Genomic DNA, 22,139 nt, shown 5'->3' with positions numbered 1-22,139 from the left:
TCTTTATACCCAATGCCCACAACTACTCTACACTGAAAATACTATTCCTCTTACTTTATAAGTGATTTTGACTCAGAGATCTGGAAGTAAGTCTGTCTGACTTTAGGATTTCATTCATTACAGAAATACAATGGTCAAGAGCAGGGCAGCCTGAGAGCCTTTAGTTCAAGAGTAACGGAAGTGATCTTTGGGCTTGCTTGGTAGTCTCTTCGCTGGTTAAGTGCCGATGGTACTTCTTCATAGGGTGCTGTTGGTTACAAAGCACCTTTGAAGGCTCCTTCTACCAGAACTGCTTACTTCTGCAGTTCCAATTTGGACTGTAGTTTTCTTAAATAATATTATTAATTTTATCCACTAAACCCTCTTTCCTCTTGCTTTTTTGATGGTTGCTGTATAGTCCACAATGACCCTGAATTATAGCTTTTAAAAAAGTGATACTGTTCCTCTATCCAACCACACTATCATGATTTTGGTGGACATTGCATTGAAATGCTTTTCATAAACAATAGCCCAGATTTTTCTCTGCTTAATAAATTTTAGGAGAAGCACACTGGATTTCGGTACAATATTACACCAGTGACCATTGTTCTTTATGATGTGTTAAGAAGTGTTTTAGGAGCTCTAAGGTTGTGTATGAATTTAACTGGTTATTTTTGATCTTCATGCATAAAACTAGTAATGAATTGGGTATCATCAGGGTTTGTCAGAAATCGGTTTCTGACAGAAACTGAATGGTTAGAAGAACAATGTACAAATGTACAGAGAGGTTGGAGAAAAGCCTTTAAGGGCTTATACTAGCAGAGAGACACTGTACCTCGAAGGCCTGAATGATCAAAGGGAGTGAGGGATTAGTGGAATTCAGAGAGTGTAACTATATTAAGAACACTGCCCGACATGAGCTATAGCCTTTAGTTAAGGAATGCAGCCAACCCATGGCGGCCTGGCAGGAAGGGAGCTGGGGGGATAGATACTCTAACCTCCTATTTTCCCATCCTCTAATCTCCTGCTGCTGCCTCCCCTTGGCAGAACTCCTTTAGAAGGGAAGAGGGCAAAGGAACCTGCCTGCGGATGCACCTCACACAAGTCAGCAGAACGGTGGAAGAACGGTGGAGCAGGGGTGGGTGGTGATGAAGCACAACATTCATTACAGCTGGGATGCAAGATGACGGTTCTTAGGCACCATCTGGGCTCAGGCCACAAGAGCTTCTGGGAGTGGTCTGGTAATAGATCAGACAACAATTCCAGGTATGTGTCTAGTCTTTGAAAAATTGAACTGTGTTCGGACTCTGCTTCTTCCACTTCTTTTAAAATTTGTATCTAAATGATTTGAAACAAAGTGGACATGATGTAGCTGCACTCACCCCAATTATAAGAAGTATAAAAATAACTGTTCTCTATGCTGGTGATATAATTTTATTGTCACTAACCAGAAATGGACCGTTTATCTTACTGGAAAATAGAATTGCTTGAATTCAAAAATTTCTAAATTTAAAATCATCATTTTTGGCAGATAGCACTTACAATTTAATTGGCTAATATCTAGTAATCATATTTGGTGAGTTAATTCTTTCAGCTATGTCAGGATACATTTTGCAACCATTGTTTTCTCTCGTGTTTTCAGTACTTAAAAGTAGGTATTTTTTGGGGGGGATAAACTGTTGACATTTGTCTGTCTACTTTGCGGGGCCTGAGGAATCACTGAAATCTACTTCATATTTTATTCAGGCACAAACCGCACAACATTTATAACTGGTCAGAGCTCACTCTCACAGAGGAGTGGGATAGTGGACTACACAGCTTTGATTTTAGTTTTCTTTACCCTACTCCTTAAAGCAGATAGTTGTTAGGAAGCCTACTGAAGGCAAATCCTAGATGGAAAACCTTCACAGGGAAGAGGGCTGGCCAGCTGTTTGGGGACTCCTCTAGGAGACTCCATTCTTAAGGGAGGTAAGCCTATCACCTGCTTGGTTGATTTAGTAAGTGTGGACTATCCCTCATCAACAACATGGGTTACTCTTGCCCAGTGTTAAACGTTAGATGTTTTCAGTAGGCACTGACTCAGTGCCTACTGAAGCTTAATTAGAGGGGAAAGCAATTCTGATCGACAGCTGAAGGATATATTATTTCATCATTCTAAATCTTCATTGTCCAGGAGAACTGGTTTGATGATGGAAATGTTTCTTATTTGTGGGACCCAACATGACGGTACTGAGTATGTGTTTCTGTGAAGCATTTGAAACTGGCTGTTAAAACAGAAAGGTATTTAGAATTTTTTATTTAAGATATTTTAAATTAATTTAAAATTACAGTTAATTAATTCTAACTGGTTAACTTTAATTAACTTAAAGCTAAATTACAATTAATTAAGTCTAATTTAAGTTTAGATATCCAATTATGCCAGTAGATACCATATTTGACAGCATAACTCTAGATATTTATTCTATGTTTTATCCCTACATTAGGTTAGACCAGCCCTAAATTTGGTTTTCAAAAGAATCGCATGTGTTAAAATTTAAATTCTTAGGTTTCAGTTTTATTGACACAGGGTCTCATTGTAACCCAGGCTGCCTCTCTGTTTTCCTGTTCCAGCCTTCATTGTACTAGGATCATAGGCCTGTGCTGCCATGCCTGTCAAGAATAGCATTTATTGATTTGCAAATGCTTACTTTGCCATTAATGATAGCTTGAAAACATGTTCTCATACTCCTAGACACTCCTCCATCAAAAGCCAGAGAGTAATTATACTTCCTTTGAATACAAGTTGGTCTTAGTTGTCATGTTTCTAGCCAGTAGACTCTGACAGAGGTGATGGCATGACTCGGGAGGCTGGCTCAGAAAATCTGATAAAGCTTCCCTCGTGCTCTCCCTCTCTCCAGAGCATCCTTGTAAAGCATTCTGGCTTTTCTGATGCTACCAAAGTTGAGCGGTTACCTGGAAAGGTCACTCATAGACAGACATTGGGGGAGGAAGACTAGCTGTTTGAGCCCTCTCAGCCCAGGCTTCAAGTTACTCTTGGCGTGGACATTATCTGATTGTAGCTCTCCAACAGACCCCGAGTGAGAACTACCTAGCTGAGCCCAGTTAATCCCCAGGGAGGCGATAACAAATACTTGGTATTTCATGTCACCATTTTGAGGCTGTTGTGAAAAAACAGTTAGAATGCTTATGTGTGAAAAGATTGTGAGGGACACAGGTTTGTGACTCCCCCGGCATGCTCATCGCTGTTCTGTGGTTCTTACTTTTTGATTCTTAGCTTTCCTACTACTCACTGTACAGTCCTGACTGACCTCGAACTTGAAGCAATTCTACTTCAGGCTCCTTAGTTGTGGCTTTATAGGCCTATGCTACCACCTCTGACTTCTGCTGGGTACCTTTGAGGGTCAAGTGTATCACATCAGTTTATCTTGGACATCAGGAAGTGCTGATCATCTCATGCTGGTTTTTTTAAAAAAATTTAATGAAAATGCCTTTATTTTATTGGATGATGGTCTTGGCATATTTCTTAGGTTAGTGTGGAAGTCCTGTATCTGGTGCTCCTCCCACCTTAGCCTCCTTGGTGCTGATATCACACTTGTAAGCTACCACTCACACTGCACTTTTGGGTTAATACTTTTTTGGTGTAGCTGTTTGCAAGTTCAAAGCTGAATCAATTACTCAGTTTTGTAAGAAAATAAGAAGAAAGAAAAATTTCACCTGTTCCTTATCTTACTCTTCCTTTGGCATTATTCAAGACAGAAGCCTTACTGCAGTGGATAAGTGTTAAACCATTTCAGAGGATGAAGGCCAGTCATGTGGGGTCTTTATTAAGCCAATGTGTGCTATGAGGTCATCCCAGTGGGCGAGCTATGGTGCTGGCAGAGCTCTCTTTGGTATTTTGGAACTCTCCAGTGGCCATTTCCATAAGATGAGATCTTTGAAGTTCATCCGTCTCCAGATGAACAGAGACAGTGAGTAGCAAGACGTCAGTCCTGGTGCAGTTCATGCCCAAGGTTCTCATTGTGATTCTTCAGTAGGGGTCAGCTCAGAGCCTAGTCACCTGGGAATAGGATAGAGTAGAAAGACTAATAAGGCCTATCTGGGGGATGGAAGTTTCAGATTATAGCCAGTATGATAGTATCTGTGTTTAAACACAGGGCAATGTATATTATGGAACAGGTACAGATTAAGCTTTGTGATGTTTCCTGGGAATGAGAGATCACTTACAGCTAGGGGAATTGTGAAGGCTCGGGGTATGAATGACACACAGCTAAGCTCAGAGGGTAAGTAAGCTTACATGGTGCAGACATTTGCATTTGGACAGATGAGGTGAAGGAAGGAGTTATTAGTAGCAGTGAGTTTAATGCTGGGGATTTTTAGCACCATGACATTTGGTGGGGAAGATATTTTGGGAAGTGGGGATTGTGAGAGGTCTCCAGTTACACCATATGAGTAGTTGCTTACTCTTCGGTTTATGAGTCCAGCCCTGTCTGTCTAGGGCATGTGATCTTCAGGTGTTGATAGGAAGGTCAGAGAGAGGCGGGGGGAGGCGGGGAGGGAGGCGGGGAGGGAGTAAGATGGAGAAAGGGAGAGAGAGATTAAATCCTTCACAGGGCTGACTGCTCAGGAGACTTAACACCTGGAAGTATATTCTAAAGTAACTGCTCAAAACCTTGTATTCATAAAGTAGCTTTTCGACTTTGATACGGAGGAGAAAATTCTGGAAGAGGTTCCACAACAGTGCTCAGCACTGCAACTGGGTGTCCCAGGACACATCTAAGAAAGCCACTGGCACACTCAGCCTCTTGTTAGGCAGCCTTTTTTCCTAAGGCTTCTTTACAACCACAGAAGGCTGCTGTTCTGTGGAATGGTAAGCCCAACCAAGCCTTAGAATAGAGCTAGCTGTGCAGCAGTCGATCTATGGTTCCTTCCAGCAACGGATGGATTTGTTATCATTAGTACAAGGTGGCTCTCCAGAAATTCTGCAATTGCCTCTTGAAATAGGAAAACCTCAGGTCACATGGGTAGGGTATTGCTAATGGGGTGAAAACTTTTCCGGACCATTAAAACCAGTTCCTGTCACTTGCCTCTAAGTAAAAGTTTAAACAAACCTCTGTTTGCTGTTAGGAAAACCAGAATCAATATCTGATTACAGCAAAGTTCACTGTCGTTCTGCCGGATTCCACCAACCTCACAAAATCCACAAAGGGGCAGGGGCTGAGACTGATGACTGTCAAGTGTCTGACTCAGACTCCAACTTCTCGGGCCGCTGTCCATAGAGTTTGAATGGCATCAGTCACCAATAGTCACAGTTGCTATATTAACATTGCACAGTGCCATGTAGCTCATAAATCATTTTTGCTATACATATCATTTAATCCTCATAAAAACTCAACCAGGTGATTATTACTCTTGTACTTTTACAGAGGGGAAAACTGAGGCTTAAGGTAACCCAAGCACATTATCCCAGATCTTGGGGAGTGTGTGTGTCAGTATCTGTTTATGTCTGGTCTTACTGATCCAAGTCCATTTGTGCCACTGGGCAGGGTCCAGAGATCAGAGTCAGGATTGGGATGAAAGGTAGAGAGGTGAAGTGTTACACCCGGCTCTAGGAACGAGCTGTCCTCAAATAGGGACAACCTTTCTCTAACCTTCTCTGTGCCCAGCAAGGTAATCAGACAGCACCAGAGACCCCCATATCTAGAATTATGTTCAATACCTTGGATTTTCTGATGAGGAAGCAAAGGTAGTGAGGTCTGTTGTTTTTCAAAGACTCCCACAGCTGCCCAGTGATAGGACTGGGGTTTTTTGCCCAGTTTTCTGCCCTTAGAATGGAATTGCGGTCACTCTACCTGGGTGCTTTTCCAGCCACGCATACACTCTGTTCTTTTGATAAGGAAGCGGTGTGTTTACATTGGAAGGTGGTGGGGCATGTCTTAGATAAGCGAGCTAATAATAACATTTGCTAGGATTCATTAAACACCTGTGATGTGCTGCACCAGATAGGCATGTATGTCTATGTAACTTCTGTATAAAATAAATGTCTGTAATTTTTCATGGAAACTTTGCAAAATCTGTATTATTATCATGTGAAGAGATGGGGGGGGGCAGAGATGAAGAGGGACTAGCCAAGGTGATATTGAGTTCATGATCTTCCCATTGTGCAGTGTGGCCTCTGCAATAATTTTTTCCCTTGTCCTAGAAAACTGAAATGTCTGAATTTTTTTTTTTTAACACAGTCATGTATCAGTTTTTGGAAATCATTAAAATTCAAATCATCTGTGTTTATTCCTAGAACTATATCTGATTAAAAAGGGAGATAAGGGAGATGATTCAGTTATCGCCTTTAAACAGAGACCTTAGAAGTCTTGATTAATACCTATTTTTTTTTATTGTGAAGAAAAACCAACAGTTTTTTTTAAAAGAGCTACAAATTAAAGTCATATGTTTAAGTAATTAGAAAAAAAACAATTAGTTTTTTCTACTTCTGTTCCTCTGGAGTGCCAGGGCCAGAGCTCTGGTGATGTTCTCACAGTAATTAGTTCTTTTCTTCAAATAATACCTGCAGGAGAGCCAGGTGTATCCATCATCTTTACATCAGAGTTGCTCTATTTCCCCTTAGCATCCGTGAGATAGTTAAGAAAAGATGCACGCACGCACGCACGCACGCACACACGCACACATACACACACTTTTTCACTTGGAAAGTGTTAAGGCTTGGGGAAGAAGGAGCAAGAGAAGGAGAAGGACATCAGGGGCCAGCCACCTAGCTACACAACCAGCAATGGAGTAAGAAAGACAGGCATGAAGTGCTGTGCCTTCCCGGAAGGAGCTGGACCTCAGATGGGCTGTGCCTTCCCGGAAGGAGCTGAACCTCAGATGGGCAGTGTGAAATTCCTGGGGCCTGAGAAACAGCAGGGAGAGGGTGCCAGGACATGGAAAATAGCACTGACTAGGAGGAGGTGAGTGATGTTACAAAGTTGGTCAGTTTTCACACACATCTCTTCCCCTGACTCTTAGTATCTCTTTCTGGCTGGTGTGCCCCACCCTGATGTGATATGGGTAGCTTCCAGTTCTGGCCCTCTGTTAGCATCAAATGGACATCCCTTGGCACAGATGCCTGCTTCTTCCTGGACAACCTGGAGTGGTTATGTATAATCTGTTCTCACAGAAGTGGAATAAAAGTCTTCTCTCCTAAAGTAGCAAGTACTTCAGCTCTAAGATGATCATGATGGCATCTTGTCCCTCAAGTTTTAGGCTTTTTACTTATTTTCTGATGCGTTGACTTTTGGTGCCCTCTTATCCTTGTGGGTTTTCTGCTTCCTGACTACTGGATTGGTTCTTAACCCCCAAACTTCATCCTCATTCCTGAATGCTCAGTGAGCTGCTAAGCCATAGGAACTTTACCCATTGTCAGCTCACACCTGTAATTCTTAGATTTGTTGTGTTTCTCTGCCTGGCTTCCTGTGTTGCTCTGGGTTGCCTCATCAGCAATCAACTCTGATCTAACAAGGGGGTCCAACTTTATTGAGCAGTCCAGTGTTGGAGGAGTCCTCACATCTTCATCTAGCATCTGGCACAATTCTTATGATATTTCCGATCATGAAGTTAATTTTACAAGTAATAATTCAAAGAAGCTTCAACAGAAGTATTTTATAATCAAGGAATGATAATTCTTTCCTGTTGTTGAGTTAGTTATGCCTTTATAAATTACAATATAGTATTACAAAATTCTGTTGAGTTCCTACAGTGTCCCGAAATCGGGGTCACTCCACCTCTCCAAAGAACAGCAGCCCTATTCCTGTGATGGAGAATATTTGATACAGTATTCATGGGTGGCAGTTTCTTATGCTTCTTCTTTATACTAAGAATGAACAAAAGTCAGTTTCCCTGTGGAGTCTACATTTTAGTAGTAATTTCAGCAGTATGAACTCATAACTTATCTCAATAGGATATTATGAAAGGAAGTTTTTTTTTTTTTTTTTTCCACATCCAGGCTAATTTATCCAAATCAAGACCCTCAGTTGGAAAGGCAAATTCAGTCTCTGGTTCCAGCAAAATTGGCATGTATGTTGAGAGCATCCAGTTCTGGAGAACTCCTGGCCAACAAGCTCAAGATTAATTTCTTATTGTTCCTCCAAAATGTTGTGTCTCCAAGGTAAGATATGGTGGGCTCTGAAGTAGTAGTTCTTTCAGACCATTGCTCCTAAGAATTCGCACTGAGCATGCAGGAGGTAGAGGCAGGGGAAGATGAATCTCTGTGAACCTAAGGATAGCCTAGTCTACCAACTTAGTGATTTCCAGGCCAGCCAGGTCTACATAGTAAGACCCTGTTTGGAAAAACAAAATTCACATTACATTTATTTGTGGAGCTATAACTGGTTATGACAGATAATTGATGAGCCCGATGGCATGTTGTAAACATCCTTTTCTAACCTTAATCAAGCAGTTTCAGATGGGCCTCCTAGAGTAGTTGTTTTCCACAGTACCCATTTGACACCACAATGTCATACTCCACAGTGCATCTGTAGCTGCTCTCCCAGCTTCAGGGTTTGATGGGCTTGGGGATCCTGACCACAGAAAGGATTTGAGAAAGTGCTTGGAAATCACATGACCCATCATTATTTCCTGTTATTAGCTTGGCATGGGTGGGGTAATCAGCAGAACTTCATTCCAAGTGTGTGTTGAAATTCTCTGCTGTCCTTTGAAATCCCAAGTAATGATTTCCTCCCATTGTACAACTCAAGAAGTCTGATGAAGCAACACATCTGGTATTTTGTGTTTGGATATCTCTTTCACAAAGGCCACCTATAGATGTTCTGGGTCTGCTTGAGTGACAGCTAGTGCTGGATGATGCCATAGGGGCCACCAGCTAAGTCTATGTGGTAATAAAACACATCCTATAGGAACAGAGACAGAGATAAGCAAATCTAAGAGGGATAGAGCAACAACTCAAGGGTGTATCAATCAGACAGCCAAGGTCACGGTGAGCAGAATGGAACACCAAGAAAATAGTCCCCGATAAACCAATGCGGTAATTGGAAGTGTTTGTGGTGATGGGAAAGAAGACTCTGGAGGCCTCCAGGGTGAGATAAGGCAAGCAATCAACGTGTCACGGTAATTTGTTAGCTGTCTTGGCTTCGGGTCGAGGTGTATAAACCTGCCTGATGTGATGTATTAAGCCCGCTAACCCTAGGAAAGTTGGCCATAGAAGGACAACAGCGAAGTGGAGCCTGCTTGGAGCTGACAAGGGAGTCATCTGCACTTGTAAATGTGACATCTTCCCTGATGAAGGGAGTTGTCAACTACAAGCCCCCTACGTCAAAGCCTTAGTGAGCACAAAAGACTATTTCATGCTTTTCCCTGATCTTCATGACGAGTTCACATGAATGGATGTTCTTTAAAAGCTGCAAAATGGGTATATAGACTCCTCACCTCTGCAGACCAAAAGACATACATTGACCTTCTAAACTCATGAGTACTACACAGCCCTCATGTCACAGACAACATCCTAGCTATGTGCATTTTTCTCTGATCCCGAGCCTCCACGGATGGTAGTCCCACCACACTGCTAACCTCACGCAGGACTTATGCGTCTCTTTTCTTGCTAGGATCACACCAATAGCACCTTCAGCATTGCCGGGATTTTTCACCCATTCTACACTGATCTCAGCTGAGACCACCTGGCCCAGCTCATGGATAATACATTGCTGCAGCAGCACCTGATCTTTGCTCACTCAACACCTATTATTTTCATTTTTTTCCCCTCAGAAACAAACCCTGATTTTATTTCATAGCATGATATATAGAGCTAAGAGGGTGCTATTCCTAACGTCCTTTGCAGTTGGGTTTGAATATGTGATAAAGTTCTAGCCAATAAGATTTAGGCAGAAGATGTTTGCTAAGACTTCTGGGAAATCTCCTGGAGCGGGAACCCAGAGTTCTGAGGTCCAGTCCTTTGGCTTAATCTCACTCCTGCTTCCCACAGGTTGAGAACACATAAGATAGGCAGATTTTAGGGTTTAGCCCGACTTTGAGAATAGAAATCATCTAATGGGAATGGCTGGTTCATGAATTAGATGGGGTCTGGGTCTTTTGTAATTAGGCGCAGCTTCAGTATCTCTCTCTGGACCTCCACAGGATATGTTTAAATGGCTCCCGTTGTGAGACCTTGATTAACTCAAGGTCATCTTGGATTTGGAGTGAGAGAGTGCACATAGCCACTCCTTTCCTTCATACCTTAGGGATCGCCCTTAGATTGGCCTGCCCACAGTTATGTCCCTAATAATCAACCCATGTTAGCTTTCTTTTCTTAAAAAAGAAAGAGGGGTTTTAGTATGTGGCTCAGGTTGACATCCAACTCATGATGCTCCTGCCTTACTCCACCCTCCACCAAGGGCTTAGGACAACAGCCAAGCTCCACCATGCCTGGCCAATGTCAGTTTCTCTGAGATGGATTTTATACCTTCTTCACCTCTGTGGTCCTACTTTGGTCTACACTGCCTGTTGCAGTCCAGGTATGATGTCCATCCATTTTTATGTTAATATAGTGTAGTAAAGAAGATGTTGTCAAGTCTCTGTTCTTTCCAGTCGGCCCCATGCAGTCCCCAGTTGCTAGAGATGCATCACTTATCTCACTTGGGCCTGAGTTTTTTGTCTGTAAAATAAAGGGGACACCCCACCCCAAGGGAGGCAACTCAATTCCAAGTTGGAGAGCGGTAGTGACCAGGCCCGAACCTGAAAGCTCCTGCCATCATACCTATGCCTCCCAGCTCGTTGTGAGAATCAGATTAGGTCATGCACTAAGAGGCATTTTTATGTTCTGGAAAGTGGCATGAAGATCTTTGTGATCATTGCTGGGATTTATGCTTCCTAACAATCCAAGTGACAGAGTGAGGCCTCAGCTCTTAGAGAAAATTACTTGCCTTCACTGTTTCATTTTCCCCACAAACCTCAGGGGAGTGGCTCTTAGGCTTTGTAAAGAGTCAACTGATACTTAGGAGGTTTTACACTAAACGGAGGAAGCTTCTGTTGGCCTTTCTTGTGTCTGAATCTTCCCCAGTCTCACGGTAAGCTGGAGTTGGCTTTCCTTTGCCACCAGGGACCACAGTAATACACAGTAATAACATCATCCCCTTTAGGGCTTCTCTCTCTCTCTTTCTCCTCTCCATCCCTCCCTCCCAGATTTTTTGCTCCTCTGTTATACTTAGGTAGCTTCAAAGCCAGCTCAGATACAGTTCATTTCTGTGTCTCTCTGTGTGTGTCTGTGTGTGCAGATGTGTCTGCAGATGTATGGAGGCTAGAGCTAAGCCTTAAGTAAGTGTTGTTCCTCAGGAGCTGTCCACTTTCCAAAAACATTTGTTGGGGCTTTGAGGTTCAGAGTAATGAGTCCTCTTCCAAAAGACCCAGGTTTGAGTCCCAGCACCCACACGGTGCTTTACAACCATCTGTAACTCTATCCCAGGGACTCCAGTGGCCTTTTCTGGCCTTCATGGACACCAGGCATGCAGGTGGTACACATGCAGACAAGACACCTGTGAGCAGCAAATAACTAAGTAAATAAATAAAATTTATAATTAAGTTTCTAAAAGGTGTGTGTGCGCGTGCGCGCGCACATGCACCCTTGGACTCCAGAGATGATTTTAGACCCCTGGAATTGGAGTTACAGGTGGTTGTGAGTTGTCCAGTGTGGGTATTGAGAACTGAACCTCTTGGGGCCTCTATAAGACCAGCACGAGCCCGTAACCACTTATTCATCAGCTCCCACTTATTTTTTGAAACAAGGTCTCTCGCTGATGCCTCAGCTTCCCCTCAATACTTCCCCCGCTGCTTAGGCTAGACTAGGCTGGCCACCAAGCCCCAGGGAGTTTTCTCTCTTCACCCCCACAGTCATGGGACTATAATCATGCACTGCTATGTCTGGTTTTTTTTTTTTTTTTTTTTAAATGTGAGGTGCTAGGGATTGATTCCAGGTCTTCATGCTTTCGTGGACTTGAGCTGTACCCACAACCCACACACAATTACTTTCTGACAGTTGAAAGCACCCTAATCAGGATGTTCTTGAAGAGGTAAGTCCCAAAGCATTTGGAAATAGGATTAGGATCAGATCAGTGGGGACTTTGTCAAGAGCCAGTTTTGGGAAGGAAATAAAGGAGATAGAAACTGGAGAGGCATTGTGGTCCCTCAGGGAGATGGTTGCTGTCTGCGGGAGGGTCCATCATTTTTCATGTTCTGGACTGGAGGACACTGATGAAGTATCTCCCAAGGAGCTGCTGCGGTACTGGGGCTGTGCAGCCTACTGGATGGAGATCTCAGGCTCTGGAGCTATGCCGCTACTGTCCACAAGGAGGTGTCGACTCTTGCCTGTGTCTTCCTGTTTGACCTAAGGATTTTGCAGAGGATCTGAGTGAGTTCTTGAGAGGAACCGGCTTCTTTAAGAGGATTTGGCCCCCAGAAATAATAGAATTGTAGTTTTTTTTTCTTTTAAACTGGAGAAGCTCTCAAAGTTCTTATTTGATGGTGGTGAGCAACTGAGGTCCAGAGAGGTTAAGTGATCGGTTCAGACTTTTGCAGTAAAATACTGTGTTAGGATGATAATGTGGGTTCTTAAAAAAATTTCTTAATTAAATGTTCTTTCTATGAAATCTTTTTGCAATCAAGAAGTCAGGATATTTGATGAATAATGGTAGGAGAATGGAACAGATTCTCGCATTACCTGATTTATTTTCTGGCAGTAGTAGCCACTTTAAAGAAAATGGCTCTGAAATAGTTTTCAAAGAGACCAGGGTCGCAAAGATGGACCTGTAAATTGTAATGTCTCTGTCTCCTTTTCCCCAGTGCTCTTCATTCCATTTCCTGTTTATGATCCCACCTTCTGGGGTATTTGGTCTCGTAAACTGTAGGAGACTCAGTTGCACGCACATGTTGACCTTGGTAGTGTTTTTCTTTTGTTCACCAATGGGAGTTATTAGGACAACCTAGAAAGGAAGATAACAGCAAGGGCACATTTCCTTCATCTTGATCTCTGCTGACTGATTTCCTTTGTGGCCAGGAATGTGGGCCTGGGCTCACTTCCAAGACAAAGTGTAACCAAGAACTGGAAATGGAAAACTTAGTAAATGTTCAACAGTTTTCTTTTGCCCCTCCCCCCACCCCCTGACTCTCTTGGGTAGCCTCTTATACCCCAAGCTAGCCTTGGCTGGCTGTATAGCTGAGGATTGCCTCAAACTTACAGAGTGTTAGAATTGTGCCACCATGCCTGGCTAGGGGCATGCTGGGAGTTGAACTCAGGGGCTTTGTGACTAATAGCCAAGGTACACCCTCAGCTCTTCTCTTAAATCCAACCAGTTTATACAGGGATGCAACTCAATGCACATTTCCACCTCGTGGCGTACTGGAGGTGACCAACAATTGGCTTCCAAGAATGGATGGCTCCTAGAATTTAGGATTCTATTGTCGTGGGTAGCCAGTAATAAGACATAGTGGTGTGGAGCATGCACAGTGTGGAAGTTAGGTCATACTGCAAGGTCAAGCTTTCTTTTCTCCTGATAGCCAGCTTGCCAGCACAGTAGTGTTTTTGGAGAATTATGCTTTATGAAGTTTCTTGAGATCTTTCCCTGTCAATGAAGATATGTAGCACTCACTATTTTAATTATTGTACAGAGTGCTGCTATGTGACTGCACCACAGTTTTATATAATTGATAACTACATGAGGGGTATCCTCACTTGAATTTCTCCAGAAAAGGACTCTGAGGCATGGCTTTGGGTGCTGACAGTACTTTTTAAAAAGTGAGTGAACCCAGAAAGCACAAGTCAGACAGTGAACAAATGGAGCCAAACTTGCTCGTTTAAGCCAGGATCCAGACAAAGAATTCACATTTGGTGAGCATAGACACCTCCTCAATCTTTTAGTTTGTTTCCATTTGTCACCCCTTTCTAGCATTACTGAGGAAACTGGGTCACTTTCCTTACCTCCCGTGGCTCCCCACCATATTGTTTCACGTGCTCTTTGTCAGTGTAGCATGTTGTACAGAAGTCTCTTATCTGTGGCTTCCCTTTCGGTGTTTTGTTACCCTTGACAACTGTGCTCTGAAGCATCAAATGGAAAATTCAAGAAATCAACAATTCAGAAGTTTGAAATTGGATGCCGTTCTGATAAACTTGACAGAACCCCACAGCATCCTGGTCCACTCTTGCCCGAATCTGCATCATCCCTTTGTACAGTGTATCCACCCTGTATATGCTGCTTGCTTGTCGGCAGCCACCCGAGTTATCAGATGCACCGTCAGGGTTTCATGGTGTTTACACTCAACCAAGCCTTATTTTATTTAATAATTGTCCCAAAATGATGTTGGCGACTGAGACATACCAAATAAAGTCATAAAATGCTTTAGGTGAAGAGCAGAAAGCGCTTGATTTAACAAGATGTGTATGAACAGGACAGAGAAACACAATATAGGGCTTGGCGCTATCTCAGGTTTCAGGCCTCCACTTTGAACATATCAGCCTATGGGCATGGGGATCTACTCTAATTCATGTAAATTATCCTTAAATTCAGAAGTAGAATTTTTTCCAGTTTAACAATAGTAAGTACTGATAAATATTTATTATTAAGCTTGATTTACTGTTATATTATCATTTTATGATAAAATTTATATTCTAATTTTTTTTCATAGAACATGTTTTGATCATTTTCCCCTCCCCTAATTCTTCCCAGATCCTCTCCACTTCCCCACCCACCCATGTTCTTTTCTCTTTCTTTAAAACAAATGAACAAACAAACCAAACCCAACCCAATCCAAACCAAACCCAAACCCTCAGAACACACACATACAATCTCCCTACCAAAACACAAAAGGGGAACTAAAAATAAACAAGCAAAAATAAAATAAGGCAAAAATGCCCAAGCAAAGGAAAACGAGACAAAAAGTCTACAAAATACCACTGTGTTCATTTTGTGTTAGTCAACTTCTGGGTATGGGGCCTGTCCTGGAGTGTAGTTTATACACCCAGTGAGAATCCATTGGAGAAAATAGATTTTTCCTTTGTCAGTGGATATCAATTGCAAATAGCTTCTTGGGTAGGGGTAGGGGCCTGCATCCACTCTCCCCTCTCAGTGCTGGGACCCTGTCTGGCTTCAACCTATGTGGTCTTCGTGTGTGCTCTCACAGTCTCACAGTCTCTGTGAGTTCACATGTCCATCAGTCCTGTTGTGTTTGGAAGACACTGTTTCCTTGGCTCTTACAGTCTTTCCACCCCCCCTTCCTCATAGTTCTCTGAGCCCCAAGGAGAGGGAGTTTGTGAAGACATCTCATTTAGGACTGATTGCTTCAAAGTCTTTCACTCTCTGTACATTTCAATTTAATGTAAAGAAATACTGAGTAGATATTACAGATAGCTTTCATATGCCAGCTCCATCTCTTCTACTGATGGTTTCCCTTACTATAAAAATTTTATTATAGTGTGGTAAATCTGTCATAATTAATGGACTGACACTGAATTGATACACTGTCAAAGGCTTAGTTTATCAGAATTCCTTAGTTTTCCCTAATGTCTTTTAGCTGTAGTAGGATCATAGTAAGGTACTATATTGCATTTAGTCTGTGAGTCTCCTTAGGCTCCTGTTGGCTGTGTCTCTGGCCTTCCTTGCTTCTGTTGACCTTGACAGTTTGGAGCATGGGTTAGATACATCACTGGATGCTCTTCTATTAGAACCTGTCTGATGATTTCCTCTTGGGTTTTCATGGTAAGATCTCAGAGTTAAAGCACTGTTTCATCAGAGTATATCAAAGGTACAGATTATGGGCATGATTTGTGACTGCTGATTTCAACCTTAGTCTCTGGCTGAGGGAGTGTTTATCAAGCTTCTCTCCTCAAGGTATTCTGCCCTCCCCAGGTCTCTATCCTCCCACATTCTTTGCACAGACTTCACTAGCCCACACACCAGGAGTGGAGGGTTATATTCCCTGACCTTTCAAGACTCTCCTTTTGAGGGTTTACTATGTATGGAAATGATTTGGAATCCTGTACGATGTGTTTTTCTTCCCTCGTTATTTATTTGCTCAGCTGTGTATTTACACTGATATGGACCAGGGATATTTTTACTACATTTACAGTATAAATTCAGTACTATTTTTGCTTCTTAGCTTTGGGTGGTGGGAACATTTTCAGTTGACCAGGTATCTATTCTCTATCAAGTTACAGGCATTTAAAAATTTTTTTTTTATGAGAAGTTCCTTAATTTCTGGCATTCATTGATCCTTAGGGATAGAGATTTATTCCATCTACCTCAAGTAATTGGTAGGGAAGGATTACATTTTATGAAGGCGGTATATAAACACCCACTATTCTGTGATGGGCTAACATTGCTTGTTTTCTTCCTTCACAGAGATTCCCCTCAACTATTGTTAGTGGAGGCCTCTAGTCTTTAGTTTTGCCTAACTTTCCCAACTGGGGATAAATTTAAGAAAAGGTATGACACATTTTTCTGTTTCTATAACTGTTTCAGTGAGGATGTGGCCCTGTGATGTCTTGGCGCATGTGTGCCTTTGTGTGCATGCGTGCATGCGTGCATGTGTGCGTGCGTGTGTGTGTGTGTGTGTGTGTGTGTGTGTGTGTGTGTATAGGAACTGGATCTTATTTCTGTACAAGGCCTTGCTGCTTAGATGTCGCCAGGTGATAGCCACATGGGCTTATTACCTTTCTCTCCTGCTTCTCCACTCCCTTTCATCTGGTCTCTCAGGGCTTTGCTTTTTCCTTTTTGTTCTTTAGCCACCCAGCTAAAAAGCATGTTTTCACATTTTTCCCCCTAGAATTTCTAAATATTTTATATTTTAGAGTTTTTAGTCTCACATTGCCAAAAATAAAAGAGCTCCTCTTCACTTTTGTAGTCCACTGTTTTATTTGGAGAAATTAAAAATCCCCGCAAAACAGTATTTCAAATATATCCTACCTTCTGCCCAGAATTGGGTATTTTTAATTTATTCAATGAATATTTACACACCCATATACCCTTTCTACTTGTTTATGTGAATACAGTTTCTCAGAATCTATATTTTAAGAGAGAGGCAACAGAAACAGAACTGATTCTGGACCCAACTTATGTTCACTCTGAGGAATATTCCTTTACAGGCATATAAACTACAGGAAAAGAGCAAACCATGACAACACTAGGAAAGGACATCTGCATGGTCAGAAAGTACCCATTCCCAAGAGAAAAAGTGGGATACTAGAGTGGAGAAATCTGACGGCCATTCCATCAGTGAAGTGACAGACATCAGTGTCGCGAATACGATGAGTTCTAAAGACTTGAGACAAATCAGTGAAGAAAATAAAAAGACTGTTTTCCCATGAAGCTCACGCTCTAGTGGGACCTACAGACAGCGAAAAATAAACACAAGATGCAATTATATTGTGTTGTATATGGAGCAGGATAAGTGCACTGGAAAAACACAACAAAAATGAGAGCAGCATTTAGGAGTCAAGACTGAGGGAAGAAGCCCAGGGTGGTGGTACACATTTTAATCCCAGCAATCAGGAGGCAGAGGCAGGAGGATCTCTGTGAGTTCAAGGCCAGCCTGGTCTACAGAGCAAGTTCCAGGCTATTCGGGGCTACATAGAGAGGCCTTGTTTCAAAGAAAACAAACAAACAAATAAACAAAACGGAACAAAATAAAACAATATTAAGGGAAGAAGAGTGACTCTTTTCTTTTAAAATAAAGTAGTGTTTATTGACAGGCTTTAACAGAATACCACAGACTGTATAACTGATAAAATGAAGACTTTTTTTGGCACACAGTTCTGAAAGCTGAGAAGCCTAGCACTGAAAGGGTTGCATTTGGTGGATGTCTTTGTCTTGCACGGTCACATGGGGAGGGTGTCACATGGGGAGGGTGTCACATGGGGAGGGTGTCACATGGGGGAGGGTGTCACATGGGGAGGGTGTCAGATGGGGACAGGACATACAAGAGAGGGTAGAAATGAAACAAAATGGACAGAGCTCATTATTTATTTTTAATTTTTAATTTTTTTTTATTTTTTTTTCGAGACAGGGTTTCTCTGTGTAGCTTTGCACCTTTCCTGGATCTCACTCTGTAGACCAGGCTGGCCTCAAACTCACAGAGATCCTCCTGCCTCTGCTTCCCCGAGTGCTGGGATTAAAGGCGTGCGCCACCGCCGCCTGGCCCAGAGCTCATTCTTACAATAAGACCACTCTCAGAGTAACGAACCACTCCCTCAGGAGCAGCATCAGTCCGTTCACGAAGGTGAACTCCTCATGACCTGTTCACTTCTGATCCTCCCACCTCCAAACTCATTGTATTCGCGACACTGATGTCCGTCACTTCACTGATGGAATGGCCGTCAGATTTCTCCACTCTAGTATCCCACTTTTTCTCTTGGGAATGGGTACTTTCTGACCATGCAGATGTCCTTTCCTAGTGTTGTCATGGTTTGCTCTTTTCCTGTTAGTTTATATGCCTGTAAAGGAATATTCCTCAGAGTGAGCATAAGTTGGGTCCAGAATCAGTTCTGTTTCTATTGCCTCTCTCTTAAAATATAGATTCTGAGAAACTGTATTCACATAAACAAGTAGAAAGGGTCAGACAAAATTTTTTTTCTTCTTTCAAGCATCTTACTACTGAGTTATATTCCCAGACAAGAGAAAGTTTTATGCAGACACATTTGTTTGATTCTTTTCAAGTTATGTGCCTCTGATCACAATTTCTCCATCATAGAAGTTATAAATAACATTCTTTAAGCTGATTAGACTCTCCTTTTATTTTGTGAAAACAAATAAAAATGTGATATGCCAATAGATTTGTTTTCTAGTTTTAAGTTTCTCTGAGTTATGCAAAAATACTTTATTAAGAGCATCAAAGACCCTGTGTTTTGTGATTGTCTTTTAAGAGGCACCTGCTTGGCCTGGTATGCTTAGGAATGCTTAGGAACCTTCAAATCACCTTTGTTAATAATATGATTTTTGATAACATACCTTTATTAGGTACACTTAGGGGACAGTTAAAATCCTCTAGCCATTTAAAATCAATGTATGGAAATCCTCCACCGCATAACTTAATGATGATGGGCTACTAATTATGCCAGGACAGCCGCCCTGGGCAAGTGGAGGCATATGTTTATCTTGTCTAATGAGCAAAGCCACTGTTCATTGTCAGCCCAATCAGCCAAATCAACTTTTTTTTTTGTCAGAAAAAAATCTGACTCTGACTTCATATTCAATCCAAATAAACATGCTATTATGCATTCCCATGACAACCGTTGCATTCCTGAATCCAAGCAGCTAGCTGGGGATGAAACGATTCCATTTCCTCACATGTTGGTGTAAAGAGATGCCAGTTTAAGCCCCTGATTTTATAATAGTTACAGTTTAAATGACAGCATCCAATATTCCCTGCAAGGCACAATGCTACATTTTTTTTTTTTCAACAAACATTTGTATCCTCTAGTGTCAAGTTTGAAAGTACAGATAAGGTAAGTAAAACTTCATTTGGGCACAGTCATTGTAATAATCAGGATCGATTACATCCTTTGTGAAATTAAGAGCAAAATGAACATGGGCCTCGCCTAAAAAAATGATAGTTTTCTAAGACTGTCTTGGTTGCTCGTTCATGAAGTTGGTCTGGGAACAATTTTAATTGTAGAGACCTGTATCTCATACCCAATATAAGATGAATCAATAATAATAAAACCTCTTCCAAACTAAAGAAATAATACCATCAATGTCTTCTTTGCATGCATTTTCTTTTTTACCCATGTGGATATAACTTATTAACTGGAAATGATGACCAATATCTGTGAATTTTTCTACCTGTAATGTGTAAGATGAATTGCTAAATGGTCTTATTAATAAAAAAAACCCGCAGTCAGATATTGGGGTAAATTCTGAAAAATCAGAGAGACAGAACAAGCCACAGCCAACCTCACCTTGCCAACTCCTTAGCTGATTCTGTTTCCATGAATCCTCAGACTGAATGCCTCTGAGTCCTTACCTGGAAGGGATCTCAGCTGAACTGCTGCTAAAAGCCTAAAAGCTTAAAAGCCTCTAGTTCCTGATCTTCACACCTTATATACCTTTCTGCTTCCTGCCATCACTTCCTGGAATTAAAGATGAGTGTCCTTCCCAAGCAAGGCATGAGATCTCAAATTCTGGGATTAAAGGCATGTGTCACCATGCCTGGCTCTGTTTCCCAGTGTGATCTTGAACTCACAGAGGTCCGGATGGATCTCTGCCTCCCAAATGCTAGGATTAAAGGTGTGTGCTACCATTTCCTGACTTCTATGTTTAATTTAGTGGCTGTTCTGTTCTCTGATCCCCAGATAAGTTTTATTTGTTAGAACATAAATAAAATATCACCATAGTAATGCATTCTTTATTTGACATAGTTTTTTCTATAACCTGGTCAACAGTTTCCCGGTGCCTCAGTTTCCTCATTTGCAAAATGTGGATAATGTTATTTGTATCCCAAATTAATTGGGTTACTGTGAGAATGCACCTAGAATTAGCACTTAGTATATAATACCGAACTATTTGTTATTATTATCATCATTATTATTTTGGTCATTTTATTCACCACATAAGATAAAATAATATTAGACTAGAGAGTGTACTTAATTGCCATGCAGACTTGGCATGTAAAGTTATTTGTTTACCTATCAACGGTGTACCAGGTGAAATTTTTTTGATAATATATAACCATTTCTATTTTCACAGAAAAATCTGCAACTAGTAATACTAGTTCTTAGGAGGCTCTCCAGTCAGTCCTGATAACAGTTTAAGTGCCAAGCTTACTGATAATTTTACTAGTACTCTTAGTTTTCCTCAAAAGGAACTAATTGATTGAATTTTAGAGTCTGAATGTTCTGTAAATAAATCACTACATGCTGCATGAAAGAGTCTTCCCATATTATTGTTTGGCTGTGTTTTGTGAGGAGCACAAAGCAGAACAGAGTAGTTGCTGGTGGAAAGAGAGGCATGCTCTCTCCGAGACTCATTGTGTTTGGAATCAGTGTTTTTTTTTTTTTTTTCCCATAGGTAGACCTTGGAACTTTGATTAAAAACTTCCATTATGTTTCTATCAGTGCTTGGCTCGATGTAAACTCCCCTTCCCCCAGACTGCGGCCTTATTTTGTCCAAAGGAATCCTTGTGTCTGCTTACTTCCACACAGGCTGGCAAATGTAAAAACAGTGCAAATGCCACACATGTTTGCTTCCTTTCACTCGAAAGTGGCACTTCCATTTTGAAGCTGGAATCAAATTTGTACCAAAATACATCTGGATTCTTTGGTGGAGTTGAGAAACAGTGTGTCACAAACCATGCTTGTGACAATAGACGTGGTCAGTCTGGGCACTGGATTCTGAAATCAAGGTTTCTGTAGTGTTGTGCTCCCCTTCAGACTTGCAGGGGAGTCTCCCCTTGCTTCACCCTAGCCTTCGGTAGCTTGCTGGCAATCTTCGGCATTCGCTAGCTTGCAGTGACATCACTCTGATCAGTGCCCTCGTGGTCCCAGGTGTTAACCATAGAGGTTTTTCACATGTCTGTCTTCTAAAAAGGACATTGAATTGGAGCCACCCAGCATCATAAATACATTTGCACAAACTTCCTTTCCAAATAAGCTCAGATTCTGAGGAACTGGCAATAGGATATATATATATACACACACACACACACACACACACACATATACATATATATGTATATATACATACACATATGTATGTATATATGTATATTATGTGTATATGTTCATATATATTAAATATGTGAGCATAATTCATCTCATTAAAACATTCAAGTTAAAAAATTGTATTTCAGAAAGTAAAATTTTACTATCTATATTTAATAATACTAAATTATTCAGATATTGGAAACATTTGTACCACCAATTTTTCATTATAACTAAGTAAACATAAGAATTTTGTTGATGAATAATTAAATTTTATATATTCAAGGAACATATCTTACTACTTAAATTTGTACTTCTAAAGACAATTATAAAAAACTGCTAAAAAACAAATTATGGAGAGAATCTTGTGATATAGATTACTAAAATCAACAATGTCTAAATTAAAATGATGTAGATGAATATAATTATTGATTTTTGTAGCAAATTATAAAAATCAGATAACATATAAACCATGTTCTTG

The 22,139-nt window shown here is 41.3% G+C and overlaps 1 long non-coding RNA gene across 1 annotated transcript in view; it reads left to right on the top strand.

Annotated features, from left to right (window-relative positions):
- The first annotated feature begins 922 nt into the window (after window positions 1-922).
- The window catches only part of LOC118593448, a 33,748-nt gene continuing 12,531 nt past the window's right edge, over window positions 923-22,139 (top strand). Inside the window, exons 1-3 of the long non-coding RNA XR_004946221.1 lie at window positions 923-1,245; window positions 7,973-8,134; window positions 16,365-16,448. This is a non-coding gene — a long non-coding RNA (uncharacterized LOC118593448). The remainder of the gene's footprint in view (window positions 1,246-7,972; window positions 8,135-16,364; window positions 16,449-22,139) is intronic.

The sequence above is a fragment of the Onychomys torridus genome, chromosome 11 (genome assembly GCF_903995425.1).
Source record: "Onychomys torridus chromosome 11, mOncTor1.1, whole genome shotgun sequence".
Classification (NCBI taxonomy): domain Eukaryota; kingdom Metazoa; phylum Chordata; class Mammalia; order Rodentia; family Cricetidae; genus Onychomys; species Onychomys torridus.
This window is presented reverse-complemented; position numbering and strand designations above follow the sequence as displayed.